The sequence below is a fragment of the Ovis canadensis genome, chromosome 5 (genome assembly GCF_042477335.2).
Source record: "Ovis canadensis isolate MfBH-ARS-UI-01 breed Bighorn chromosome 5, ARS-UI_OviCan_v2, whole genome shotgun sequence".
Lineage (NCBI taxonomy): Eukaryota > Metazoa > Chordata > Mammalia > Artiodactyla > Bovidae > Ovis > Ovis canadensis.
The window spans coordinates 37,565,139-37,579,676 of record NC_091249.1 but is presented as its reverse complement, the minus strand read 5'-3'; positions in this window follow the sequence as shown (position 1 = coordinate 37,579,676).

Genomic DNA, 14,538 nt, shown 5'->3' with positions numbered 1-14,538 from the left:
GGGTTTCCATTTCATCTTCCAGGGGATCCTCCTGGCCCAGGGATCAAACCCACATCTCCTTCATCTCCTTGCTCTGGCAGGAAGATTCCTTACCACTGAGCAACGGGGGAAGTCCTATATACCAGTGCGGTTATTGTATTTTCATTTAAGATAACACAAGTATATCTTTTATATATATGCCTTCTCATCAGAAGATAATATAAACAGGAACACTAGTTGTCTTTTTCAGGTTCAGGGCATAATATCAATGAAATTCAATTAAATTTCTTCAAGTTTCAGTCTGTGCCAAAACAAAATTTTATGTTTGGGGTACATTGTTCATGCAAGATTTGATTTAGGAAGGTAAATTAGAATCTATATGTATAATTTGAGAAACATTTGGCTTAAATTATGGCACGGGTAACATAATGTAGTAGCTTTTATTCTGGAATAGAGGCATTTGGATTTTATAAAGTAATTTTATAGTTTTGATGTAACAAGAAAGTAAAGGCTTTTTTTCTTTTTTAAGATGACATGATTAAAAGGAATCTGATCTGTTATTCATCAGTGCACAACTGCTGGCTTTTTATTTGTTTTTGACATTATGAGAAACATGATACTCTTCTATTGTTTAATGAAAAGGACCATTCATTTTGAGTTACTTTGCTTTGAGGTGAAATTAGAAATCCATGAGGCCTAAATGAATATGAGATAGAAATTCAATCAAAATGTATTTCTTCATAATAATAACAAATATTAAAAAGCATCTTTGGTCTCTATATTTCTTATCTGTTTAAGGAGCAAGGTTAACCAGGGATAGGAAGGCTAAAAAACTAGTTTGGCAAGGGAAATAAATTATTTTCTAGAGGAATGGTATACTTTTTTTATGTGGTCATAGTCCATAAGTTCATAGAAAATGTATTTATTGAGTAACCATGAAGTCATTTTGGTTTTCATTTTGGTCCCCCACAAATTTAGTGTCTTGCTTGTCTAAAAATTTTTAGTGGCTAGTCATCACAATTTGTTCTAAATTTTCTTAACATTTGGATGTGTTATTAATACTAAAGCAACTCTCTCAATTTTTCAGTTTCACCTTTCCAAATCACATCACTGACCAAATAGTTCCTCTTATAACCAGCCACTACTTACTAAAGACTATGACAAAATTGTGGTTGCTATTTTTTTCTTATAAAATTTCTCTAGTAGATTCTCTTTGGTAGGTGGGTGGCTTTAAGTAATTAATGGAAACGACAATCCCTGCTCTTCTACCAGAGTGCTCAGTGACCAAAGGGAAGGCCCAGCATTTCGTTTGTAATTTTTGAAAGTAGGATTTGATCAGTTATTATCAACCGACAAGGAAAAGAAGAGTTGGAACAACTAACAGACTTTCAGAAACACTACTTCATCCAAAAGTTCAGTACAATTCTGTTCAGTCGCTCAGTTGTGTCCGACTCTTTGCGACCCCATGAATCGCAGCAACCCAGGCCTCTCTGTCCATCACCAACTCCCAGAGTCCACTCAGACTCACGTCCATCGAGTCAGTGATGCCATCCAGCCATCTCATCCTCTGATGTCCCCTTCTCCTCCTGTCCCCAATCCCTCTCAGCATCAGAGTCTTTTCCAATGAGTCAGCTCTTCACATGAGGTGGCCAAAGTACTGGAGTTTCAGCCTTAGCATCTTTCCTTCCAAAGATATCCCAGGGCTGATCTCCTTCAGAATGGACTGGTTGGATCTCCTTGTGGTGCAAGGGACTCTCAAGAGTCTTCTCCAACACCACAGTTCAAAAGCATCAATTCTTCGGTGCTCAGCTTTCTTCACAATCCAGCTCTCACATCCATACATGACCACAGGAAAAATCATAGCCTTGACTAGACGGACCTTTGTTGGCAAAGTAATGTCTCTGCTTTTGAATATGCTGTCTAGGTTGGTCATAACTTTTCTTCCAAGGAGTAAGTGTCTTTTAATTTCATGGCTGCAGTCACCATCTGCAGTGATTTTGGAGCCCAAAAAAATAAAGTCTGACACTGTTTCCCCATCTATTTCCCATGAAGTGATGGGACCAGATGCCATGATCTTCGTTTTCTGAATGTTGAGCTTTAAGCCAACTTTTTCACTCTCTTCTTTCACTTTCATCAAGAGGCTTTTTAGTTCCTCTTCCCTTTCTGCCATAAGGGTGGTGTCATCTGCATATCTGAGGTGATTGATATTTCTCCCGGCAATCTTGATTCCAGTTTGTGCTTCTTCCAGCCCAGCGTGTCTCATGATGTACTCTGCATATAAGTTAAATAAGCAGGGTGAGAATACACAGCCTTGACGTACTCCTTTTCCTATTTGGACCCAGTCTGTTGTTCCATGTCCAGTTCTAACTGTTGCTTCCTGACCTGCATACAGGTTTCTCAAGAGGCAGGTCAGGTGGTCTGGTATTCCCATCTCTTTCAGAATTTTCCACAGTTTGTTGTGATCCACACAGTCAAAGGCTTTAGCAACCTCTAAAACCTAGTAGGGCTATGGAAATGTGAATCTTTTTGCCATTTATTGCCAAAATAATACAGATAATATTCTGTTTTTGTTGTAATAAAGCAACATAAATAGACTATGCTCAAGTGTTTGATTTCCCAAGTGACCTTTGAATCATATTTGCATTTTAAACACCAACCTTCGAGTAATATAAGTATAGTGTTTAACAATATCACAAAGCATAGTGTAAACAAAGACAGTTTCATATGGGAAGTTCTCCTCTGTGAAGAATAGTACAAAAGAGATATTAGGAAAAACTAGATGGGCAGATGGTAAATGGGTATGCGCTCAGTCATGTCTGACTCTTTGCGACCGCCTGGACTATAGCCTGCCAGGCTCCTCTGTTTGTGGGATTATTCTGGCAAGAATACTGGAGTGGGTTGCCATTTCCTCCTCCAGGAGATCTTGACCCAGGGATCGAAACCACATCTCCTGCGGCTCCTGCTTTGGCAGGCAGGTTTGTTTGTTGGTTTGTCTAACCACTGTACCACCTGGGAAGCCTGAGCCATCATAGGAAGAGAGAAATTCTGGAGAAGCTGAGGAAGACTCTAAGAATATTTAATTAATGCTATACTTCACTGTCTTGTCCAACACAATGTGGGAGTGGAAGAACCAGGGTAGATGGCCTAACATCCATAGCCTACAATTAGTATGCCAGGTCCAGGAATTCCCATTTGTCTATTGTAGAGACATAGCAGGGCTAAGAAAATCAGTGGAACAACTGAAGTTTGTGTCCAATGTTAGAAAACCATTAAGAGACAAAAATTTTGTGCACTACAAACTTCACCATGAGAGCTGGTTTGACAGTCCAAAAGGCCAGGTAGATGAGTCCCATGAGTCACTCATGACATCCAGGAATTGTATGTGTCTCAGGGCACTTGTGATCACCAGGGAAGCACAGCACATGTACCAGGGTTCTTTCCCCAGCCACACATAAGCTTCCCAACTTTCAGTCTTGCATGAAAGGAAGGGGGAAGTGAGCCCTCTGAGAGGAGAGAGAATCAAATAGTAAAATAGTGCATCTCTAATGGTAGATATTTAATTAGAAACAAAATAAGCAAAAAAAATACCATCTTTGTGGAATGGGAGCTCTCCTAATGACCCCAAAGATTACATCTTGCTAATTCCAAATTAAAAGATGACCTATTAATTTTCTTTGTATCGCTAGCTAATTTACAAATGACCACACTCAGGTTCTTCAGTGTCAACAAACTTCTGAAGATGAGTGTCAGAAACATGGAGTTTCCTTGTTGCAGTGAAGGCTGACCTGGAAGTATTTTTGGAGGCCAGCCTGGCTGCTAAGGGAGGGTGTGAGTAACAGCTGCAAACACTCACATAGACAGCATTTTGGCCCCTTCTACTCAAGTAGTTCCTCTGCAGCTGCTGCCTCTGAACTTAGTTGAATCAACTGTTTCCCTCTACTTAGGGAGACAAAATTTAGTAATACAAGCCATCGAAGTCTTTGTTTGGCCGCCTAGTTCTTGGTAGTTCAATATTACATCTGATTTTTTATTCTGTAAGGTACATTCTTAATAAAAATATATTTAGCATGATCTTCAAACTCTGTTTTCCCAACATGAAATAATCAAAGTAATATTCTTCAAAAACAACTGTCCATATAACTAGCCACATAGGTTAACATAATCACACAGGTAACTCATGCAAACATGTTTACACGTGGATACTCATCAAAAATTAGATGAAATACCTCCATTTAACTCAAATATGTTTATTTAACTCATAAACAATTGGTTAAAAGTCAAACATTTAAATACCATAAACATGTATTTAGTGCTGCTGCTGCTGCTGCTGCTAAGTCACTTCAGTCGTGTCTGACTCTGTGTGACCCCACAGATGGCAGCCCACCAGGCTCCTCCATCCCCAGGATTCTCCAGGTAAGAATGCTGGAGTGGGTTGCCATTTCCTTCTCCAAAGTATGCATGCATGCTAAGTCGCTTCTGTCATAGCCGACTCTGTGTGACCCCATAGACGGCAGCCCACCAGGCTCGTCTGTCCACAGGACTCTCCAGGCAAGAACACTGGAGTCGGTTGCCATTTCCTTCTCCTATTTAGTGCACACACAGATATAAATAGCACCAGATTTCAGAGATATTACTACTGAATAATTCCAGGATTGTCAATTCTTTTTTTTTTTAATCTCAAAACAAGCAAAATGAGTAAAATGTTTCCTAGTTATGCTTTGTATATGCATTGCTTAGTCAAATAAATGATTCTGTTTTTGTGATGAAATGTTCTGTGCCTTAAGTTAGAGTCTCCAAAAGCTGACCCAAGGCAGGGGTGAAGGTACGTGAAGTTTATGAGAGGTGTACCTGTAGGAGGTTGGAGATATAAAACAAAATCATCTTTTAAAGATTTGTTTTTAAACAGGTTACCCCTTGGGCAACTAGGACTTAAACCTTCTAGGAATGCCAAGAGATGGTGTGCAATATCCCTTATTCCTTGGAGAAGAAAATGGCAACCCACTCCTGTATTCCTGCCTGAGAAATCCCATGGATAGAGGAGCCTGGCAGGCTATGGTCCATGGGGTCACAAGAGTTGGACATGACTTAGTGACTAAACCATCACCATCACCACTCCTTATCACAGCTGAGGGTGGGGATGCTGGGGTGAGTGGACAAACTCCCATCAGCCCTTGCTTGAAGGTTGTTCCTAGAATGAAGAGGGAGAGAATTCATTTCTCAGCACAAAAAGCCTAGGACTGTGACCTGTCTCTTGCATGGCCTGTGATGGCCTGTGAATATCTTCAGACAAGAATTTCTGGTCAAAAATAGCAAAAAACTCTTGGGATATAGGGCAGGAAGTGGTATTTTAAGTCAGCCTGATCATGCTTAGTCCCTCAGTTGTGTCTGACTCTGTGACCCTGCCAGACTCCTCCGTCCATAGGATTTTCCAGACAAGAATCCTGGAGTAGGCTGCCATTTCTTCCTCCAGGGCATCTTCCCCACCCAGGGATCAAACCTGTATCTCCTACCTTGCAGGGAAATTCTTTACCACTGAACCACGGGAAAGTCAGTGTGATAAAGATATTAAAAGAGTGTGCCATGCAGAAGGAAATGTATATACTAAGGCAAATAGACAGAAGGGGTTGGCTATTTTGAAAAACTGAAAGAAGATCAGCTTGGTGGATTCTTACAGGCTCCTGGAAGCATATTACAAAATAAGGATGGAAAGATTAAGGACAGATTATGTAAGACTTTGCTGATGCTGTTTAAGATCTCAATCATATCCTATATGTGACAGGGGACTAGAAAAGAATTTTCAGCAGTGAATACCATTAAATTTTGAGGTCATCTTTGCTATTATGTGAAAATGGGATGGAGGGAGGCAAGAGTACATAGAAGAGGAAAGATGGCAAAGGAGACATTTGCACAGTCCAGGATGTAGGTGGCAGAAATTTGAAGTAGATGGAGACTGGGAAAAGTGAACAATTGTGAAGTACATTTTGGAAGTAAAATTGAAAATGTTTCTGATGGTGATGACAAGGAGAGAGCACAGTTTTCTGATTGTGCTGGTGGATTCATGAAGGTGCTATTGATTCAGATGGAGAAGTCTAAAAAGAAAAACAAATCTAGAGATCAGATTTGGAAAACTTAAAGCTGAAATGAGCCTGAGACATATAGGAAAAATGTGAATCAAGTAGTGAGGTATATGAATGCTCTGGGTTGAGAATGTAATTCTAGAAGTTAAGGAGTACTTTGCTGTAAATCATGAGCGTGTCAGAAATTACTATTCAAAATTACTGTTCATTCTCTAATGTAGAGAATTCAGCAAAAGAAAGGGAGTCAAATATTTTTAAAAGGAAATAAAGCAAAAGGAGATTCTTACATATATGTATGCTATTTATACATATTTATGTATGTATCTGTATATAATTTCCTATGTGTATGTGAGTCATTTACTTAAAAAGCTCACTGTGTTGAAATATTGTTCTCAAACTCAATGTCATAACATTTGTCTTGGTTTTTTAGTGACAATAATGACTATATTCTCTTCACAAGCTCTGTTTAACATGTGAGCTTCATAGCACATGGTATAGCAGTAAAAGATGGTAATTTTGAAATTTTCTGTAATTGAGTAGGGTCTGTTCTTCAGGAATTATCTTGTAATGTACAAAAGGAAATCAACCCTGCACAATTATTGGAAGGACTGATGCTGAAGCTGAAGCCTCAGTACTCTGGCCACCTGATGTGATGAGCTGACACATTGGAAAAGACCCTGATGCTGGGAAAGATTGAAGACAGGAGGGGAAGGGGATGACAGAGGACAAGATGATTGGATGGCATCACTGACTCAATGGACATGAGTTTGAGCAAATTCCGAGAGATGGTGAAGGACAGGGAAGCCTGGCATGCTGCAGGGGTTACAAAGAGTCAGACACGACTGAGTGCCTAAACAACAACAGCAAATGTTCAAAAGTAACCCCTCAATTATAAACACATCAATTATAAACATAATTGTATATGTAAAAGGGATGTATACAGTTATAAACCCCTGCCCTTCAAGTCCTAGGCTGATTAGGGAATCCCTGAAGCTGGCAGAGCAGGTGGGAGAAATTATAGCTTAAGACAATGATTCCCTGGATCTGAGGAAATGGTGTTGAGCATATACTTTGAGGGTTAATACCTAAGCCCATAAGCCAGAAAAACAGCCTCAGAAACCTAGACGGTCAGGAGCAAGTATTGATGTAGGGCAAGCAGTTTAGAAGTAAAACACAAACAAAGCTTGCTTATCAGAAACTGGCTTGTTTTTGTCGGTCATATGTAAGATGAAAGAAGGCTTGACAACTCCCAGGAGCAAGAGCTGACCTACTAGAAATCAGAGTTGACATTTTGTGCTTAACGCATTGTGATCTTTTGTTAGTAGAATGTTGCACAATCTTCCCATATACTGAATACCCGATGATAACACATAGTTCCATGAGGTTCAATCTTTTTTTTTTTTTTAATTTTTTAAAAGGTTTGGCTGTACTGAGTCTTCATTGCTGTGTATGGGTATTTTCTAGTCGTGGCAAGCAGGAGTTACTCTCTAGTTGGGGTGGGCAGACTTCTCATTACAGTGGTTTCTCAAGTGGAGCATGGGCTCTGGGCACACGGGCTTCAGCTCTTGAGGCACACGGGCTCAGTAGTTACAGCTGTCAGGCTCTAGAGTGCTGACTCAGTAGTTGTGGTGCACGGGCTTAGCTACTCCTCAGCATGTGGCATCTTCCGGGATTAGGGATCACACTGGTGTCCCCTGCACTGCAAGGTGGGTACTTAACCACTGAACCTCCAGGAAAGCCTGAGGCTCAATCTTGAAGCAGTGCCACGTTCAGAAGAAATGTATCCAGCTCCAGGAGTTTCGAAACTACAGACCTGTATCTGGGGCTTCTTTAAAAGGGGTAGCTTGAGTAGTTTATGCTGTATGTCACGTGGAAAGCTTCTTTAAGAATCTTATTTGGAGACTCTTCCTTAACACCATGGCATGCTCAAAACTTTTCACTGTTTCTCCATTCATTCTGATCTCTACTCCCACTCTTCCTGGTGTGGGTAGGCCCTTTAGCTTCACACTCTACCACAGAAGGATTCCAGATATAAAGCCAATACACAAAGATACATATTCATTGTGGAGAGAAAAGACAAGGAAAACTCACAAAGGGGATAATTTTGGATCCCATTATTTTACAGCAATTTCACACAAATTTACACATGACAAATATTTACCTTACTTTAGCCCACATTTCTGATAGTTCTCTCACCCAAAGGTGACGCTGGCACTGAGTTGGCACTCTATTCTCGAGAAATCCCGAGAAATCTTACCATTCAGTGAGTCACTCTATATTTTTTAGTCCTCGTTTCCTAATTCAGCAGTTTAGGAATACTTGCCCATCTTGAAGCAGTCAGTTCAGTCACTCAGTTGTGCCCAACTCTCTGCGATCCCATGGACTGCAGCATACCAGGCCTCCCTGTCCATCACCAACTCCCGGAGCTTGCTCAAACTTATGTCCATCGAGTCGGTAATGCCATCCAACCATCTCATCCTCTGTCATCCCCCTCTCCTCCCGCCTTCAATCTTTCTCAGCATCAGGGTCTTTTCCAATGAGTCAGTTCTTTGCATCAGATGGCTAAAATATTAGAGTTTCAGCTTCAGTATCAGTCCCTCCAATGAATACTCAGGACTGATTTCCAATCTCGAATAAAAACATTTAAAAAACATTTTTTAAAAGTGTAATATCTTAATGCTTTAAAAATATAATGTATGGAATTATATGAATCCATACTATGAAAGTATATTTAGTTCATGTGTAGCACTCAGTATAAAATCTGGCACAGAATTGGCCTGTAATAGGTATTTATAAATGAATAGAAATCCTAAAATAAAAAGTAACAAGTTAATCACTTAATACCCTTGTAAAAATACCATTAACTCAATTCCAATTGCTACTAATGGAATGTTTTACTTTTAGGATAAGCCATCACATTTGTAGCTCAAGATATCAAGCTGAATAGCATATATTAACACATACATATATATATATATATGCACATATACATGTACACATATCTGTATATACATACACATACATGCTGTCTTTGGAGAAGCTCTGATAAGCAAATGGAGGAAAAATAATACCACAAATAAGTGATTTGTTAGCCTTAAAAGTTTCATTGTCAGAGAATTTTTAAAAAAGTCACTATTTCTCCTCTTACATCTATAACTTAGGACAGCAGCTGACAGCTCATCACAAAGATCCTGTCTTTCTCAGAATATCTATATTCTAGGAAGTGAAAGTGTTAGTCACTCAATCGGGTCCAGCTTTGTGACCCCATGGACTGTAGCCTGCCAGGCTTCTCTGCCTATCGAATTCTAAGGCAAGAACTGAAGTGGGTAGCCATTCCCATTTCTAGGAGATTTTTCCAACCCAGAGATCGAACCCAGATTTCCTGCATTGCAGACAGATGCTTTACCATTTGAGTCACCAGGGAAGTGCTAATATTCTAGGAGTCCCTCTGTAAACTTAGACTGTGAATGAAATAATTTCTGCTTTTGTTATGTTTCTTTGTCTCTCGGTTTGATTGCACAATATCCCAGCGTGGCTTGTTTAATTAGAATTCAAAGGTAAGACTTACGATCCTTTACTAGAGAAGCTGAGCTCAGATTAGAAAGGAAAAGACCCTAGACCAGGAAACACTTCAAAGCACACTCTATAAACAAGACTGCAGCCCAGCAACTGCCTCAGAGATGGGAAATGCCTCTTTTGGTTTAGCTGGAAAGTAGAAGGCACCGCAAGTCAGTATTTATTTTTTTAATCTCTTCTCAACGGTCTGCAGGTTTTGGCTCCTGTGTATCTGCTAAGTGGTAATTCTAATCTTTGAAAGTCCATTTTCTTCCCTCTCTAAGAAGGCTTCCTGTGATCTGAAGCCAAGAAGAGCTGGACAGAACTCAAGGTTGTTATCACATTTATCGTATAGCACATAGAGTTTCAGGACAGATTACAGACTGATTTAAATGTTAAGGGGATGGAAAGGGGTTGGAAGGGATGGGGCTGAGAGAGGAGCAGAGAAAGGAAAAGATACTTCAATGAAGCTGTTCAGGAAACAAAAAAAGCCTTTTACCTCATATTAAAAGTAATCACAGAATTCCCCTGCTCAAGTAAATGAAGTAACATCCTGTTCAACCCTCTTTATTGTTTTATCAATATCACACAACCTGTATCACTATCCTAATGAATTCTCAGCCAAGTCTCAGAAAACTGCCATCTGCATTAGCTTGTGAGCAAATTTTAAGGAGATAGTTACAGAAGACCCGAGAAGAAACAGAACTGAGGGGCTGAAAACATAGGCAGCCAGTCCCTTATAGATGTTGTGTGTGTACTAAGATACATAGATAGGTACACAGCTATTAAGAGAATTTTGTATCATATACGTTTGATGATTTCTGATTCAACTACTGAATTATAAAGCCAACCAAAATAGTGATTAGGCACTTGCTCAAACAAAACACTGATTCAGTTAATTCTAATTGAGAGGTTTATGCAAAAGCTCATCTCTTGTGTTATACTGGTTTGAGAAATACATAAACAAAACCAAAAGGGGAATGGGTTACAAGCAGTGATGCAAATTGTGGCATACCATTGGAATAATATTTATTTTCTAATCATAAATTTGCATGTTTGTAAATTTTTGCAGTATAGACTTAAAATAAACTATTTTCCTCATACTGATTTGCTTACTCCTGAACACTTGAAGTTTTGAAGAATTTTCAAATAAAGGTCAGGTTCAATAACATTCTGATTGCCACATTGCATGAAATTGAATGTGAGGCTAAATCTTGAGTGGCTTATGCAAGCTCCCATGGTATAGAAGATACCTAATATCATGTGTTAATAAGAATGCTTCAAGTTTTATATAACAGAAACAGATTATACTAGTAGAAAAATGAAGAACTTCAAAATTTTGCCTTTTTAAAAAATATACCCACAAACCGAGCTTTTTTCAGATGAGGCTAATTAAGTGGTACTATTTTGGTATCTGGGGTTTCCCAGGTGGTTCAGTGGTGAAGCATCCGCCTGCCAATGCAGGAGATGAAGAAAATGTGTGTTCAGTCTCTGGGTAGGGAAGCTCCCCTTGAGTAGGCAACCCACTCCAGTATTCTTCCCTGAAAATTCCATGGACAAAGGAGGCTGGTGGGATACAGCCCATGGGGTAGGCTGAGTACGCACACACCCCTTGGTATCTAAGACCTTTATTTTCATCTCTGTGCTCAGATTTCCATGATTTACCTATATACTTTGGCTGACTACTTCTGGGGATCTGAGATGGCTTTCAGCAACTCTGTGTGCTAATTGTGCAATTAACTAAAAAGTCAGTAATAGCTTTTCCAGCATTCACAGCAAATCATTGGTATTCTTTCCACTTGTACTGCTTCAGGTCACATGCTCAACTTTCATCCAGTTACAGGAATATTAGGTTTGCTGATTGGCTTAAATTAGATAATGAACTGAGTGGAGTCAACCTTACCAGAAACTATATAAAGAGTTTTCAAACAGGAATTAAAGATTGTTGAGAAGGAAAACGAGGTGAAAGAGAAAATGAATGCTAAGAAAGTAACAAAAAAGTACCTGCTACAAGAGTCTTAATTTTGATGACGATTATTGATAGAGTTCTGATTTTCAAACAGTGCTATGATTAAATTTTGAAACAAAGATGGTAGAACTCTGAATTAGGCCATGTACAAGTTGTATAAATTGTTATTTTAAAAGAAACTGAGAACATAGGTGATAAAATAATACTATTTTGAAGGTGACATTTTTAGTGATGACTTTTAGTTGGGCATATTTATATGCTTGCTTGCTAAGTCGCTTCAGTTGTATCTGACTCTTTGCAACCCTATGAACTGTAGCCCACCAGGCTCCTCTGTCCATGGGATTCTCTGGGCAAGAATATTGGAGTGGGTAGCAGCATTCTTCTCCAGGGGATCTTCCTGACCAAAGGATTGAACCTGCATCTCTTAGGTCTGCTCTCTTGGCAAGTGGGTTCTTTACCACTAGCACCACCTGGTAAGCCCCTTATATTTATGTCACTAAATACATGAATCCCCAAAAAAACCCAAAATACATTTAAGGTTGTTGATGAACAAATCATACATTATATTTACTATGAAATTATGTGGATTTAGTTTGCTTTAACTGTCGTAAATTTCAAACAGAAACTATGTACTTGTTTTTGTAGCGTAAGCTAAACTGATTTTTGGCTTCTGAGGTTGTTTGATATTATGGTTAAACTCTATCAGTTATAATTCTAAATCCTTACTCAGAGACCATTAGCCAATGTTTATACTATCATGAAAGAGATTTCATACTCAGCTTAATCGTCATCTCCCTTATCTTCAAAGCTATGCATCAATTGCCTATCTGGTTCAGAAGTTTCTTTCTTTTTAGGGGTGGTTGTTGGTCAGTCACTGACTTGTATCTGACACTTTGTGACCCCATGGACTGCAGCACTCCAGGCTTCCCTGTCCTTCACCATCTCCTGGAGCTTGCTCAAACTCATCCACGGAGTTGTTGATGCCATCCAACCAGCTCATCCTCTGTTGCCCCCTTCTCCTCCCACCTTCAATCTTTCCCAGCATCAGGGTCTTTTCCAGTGAGTCAGCTCTTCGTATCAGGTGGCCAAAGTATCGGAGTTTCAGTTTCAGGATCAGTCTTTCCAATGAATATTCATGGTTGATTTCCTTTAGGATTGGCTGGTTGGGTCTCCTTGCAGTTCAAGAGACTCTCAAGAGTCTTCTCCAACACCACAGTTCAAAAGCATCGATTTGGTGCTCAGCCTTCCTTATGGTCCAACTCTCACATCCATACATGACTACTGGAAAAACCATAGCTTTGACTATACAGAACTTTGTTGGCAAAGTATAGCCAGCAGATTATAAGAACCACCAACTTTATAGTTCTTACAAAATTAAAAAAACATGAAAACAAAAATGGAACTCCTTGTAGCCACTGATACATAGTTAAATATATTCTTACTGTTTTAACTTTGGCAATTAAAGGTCTATCTAGATTAGCTTCCAAAAGAATTTCAAATATGAACAGAAATATATGGGCTCTATTGACAAACCCATACTGAGAATAATTTGGGAATGCTGAATAATAACAAGATATATTTGTAGCCACTAAGTGCTAGACTCTTCATAAAGTAGTTATTAGTATTATCACTATTTTACATATGAGGAAATGAAGCCTAGAAATGTGAGATAACATTTCTCAAGATAGTAAATGGTAGAGAAGGACTCAAACTCAGAGTGTGACTTTCAGGAAAGAATCCTTTCTTTCTTTTTTTCCTTTTGCTCATTTTTTTGATAAAATTTTTCATACATGAGACTAAAAATATTATATAATAAAAGACTACTTACTCACCAGCTGTTGACATGTTACAATATTTGTTGTATTTATATGTCCATATTTCTATTTTAAAGCATTTTAATACTTTCTAAGCATTTGAAATTATGGACGACATGACATTTCATTGTTACATATTTCAATATGCATTTCCTGCAAATGGCATTCTTTTACATTTCCACAATAAAATAACTCACCTAATAAAGTAATATTTCCTTAATATTATGTCCAGCCAGTGTTCAAATTTCTACCCTTCTCCTCTAAGTAGATTTCACATCTGGCTTGTTGGAATCAGGATTTCACTACAGTTAATTCCCTGCGTGTGGCTGTGATGGGAAACTGTTCTAAACCACTACATAAAACAGTCTTGAGGGTTTCTCAGATTGTTAGTAGGAGAACTCAGAAAACCGCACTTCTAGGCTATCTCTATAAATACAGAACTCTGCTAGAATAAAACAGATCTGGTTATTAATTACAATTAACCAGTTACTACTAGATTTATGTCCTTGGGCGAGTTGTTTGATCTCTCAAAGCATGTTTGTTTTTTTTTTTCATCTGTTAGTTGTTAAAGGAGTTATTGTAGGCTCTGTACTTAGAAAAATGACTTGGTTTGTGTGGATTCAGATTAGAGGTGGGGCAACCCACTCTAGTATTCTTGCCTGGAGAATCCCATGGATGGAGGACCGTGGATGGGGTCACAAAGAGTCAGACACAACTGAGCGACTTCATTTTCACTTTCTTTATAATCTTGATTAAAGGTACAAGTATATGGGAGGATATTTTTAGTCAGCATTTGGTAATCTTAACCATTGTGGATTAGCCGTGAAGATGATATTAATAAGGAAAAGGAGGAAAACAGTCCTATAAACTCACAACTGTGGCCCAGATAGTCATGAAGGGTGGAAAATTGTTTCCAGCAGTGCCACACTAGTGCTTTTTTTTTTTTTTAACTGTGCTTGGTCTTTGTTGCTGCATGGACTTTCCTCTAGTTGCAGAGAGTAGGAGCAACTCTCTAGTTGTAGTGTTCAGGCTTCTCATTGTGATGACTTCTGTTGTTGTGAAGCACGGGCTCCGGAACACAGGCTCACGAGTCATGGCACAGAGGTTTAGCTGTTCCATAGCATGTGGGGTCTTCCTGGATCAG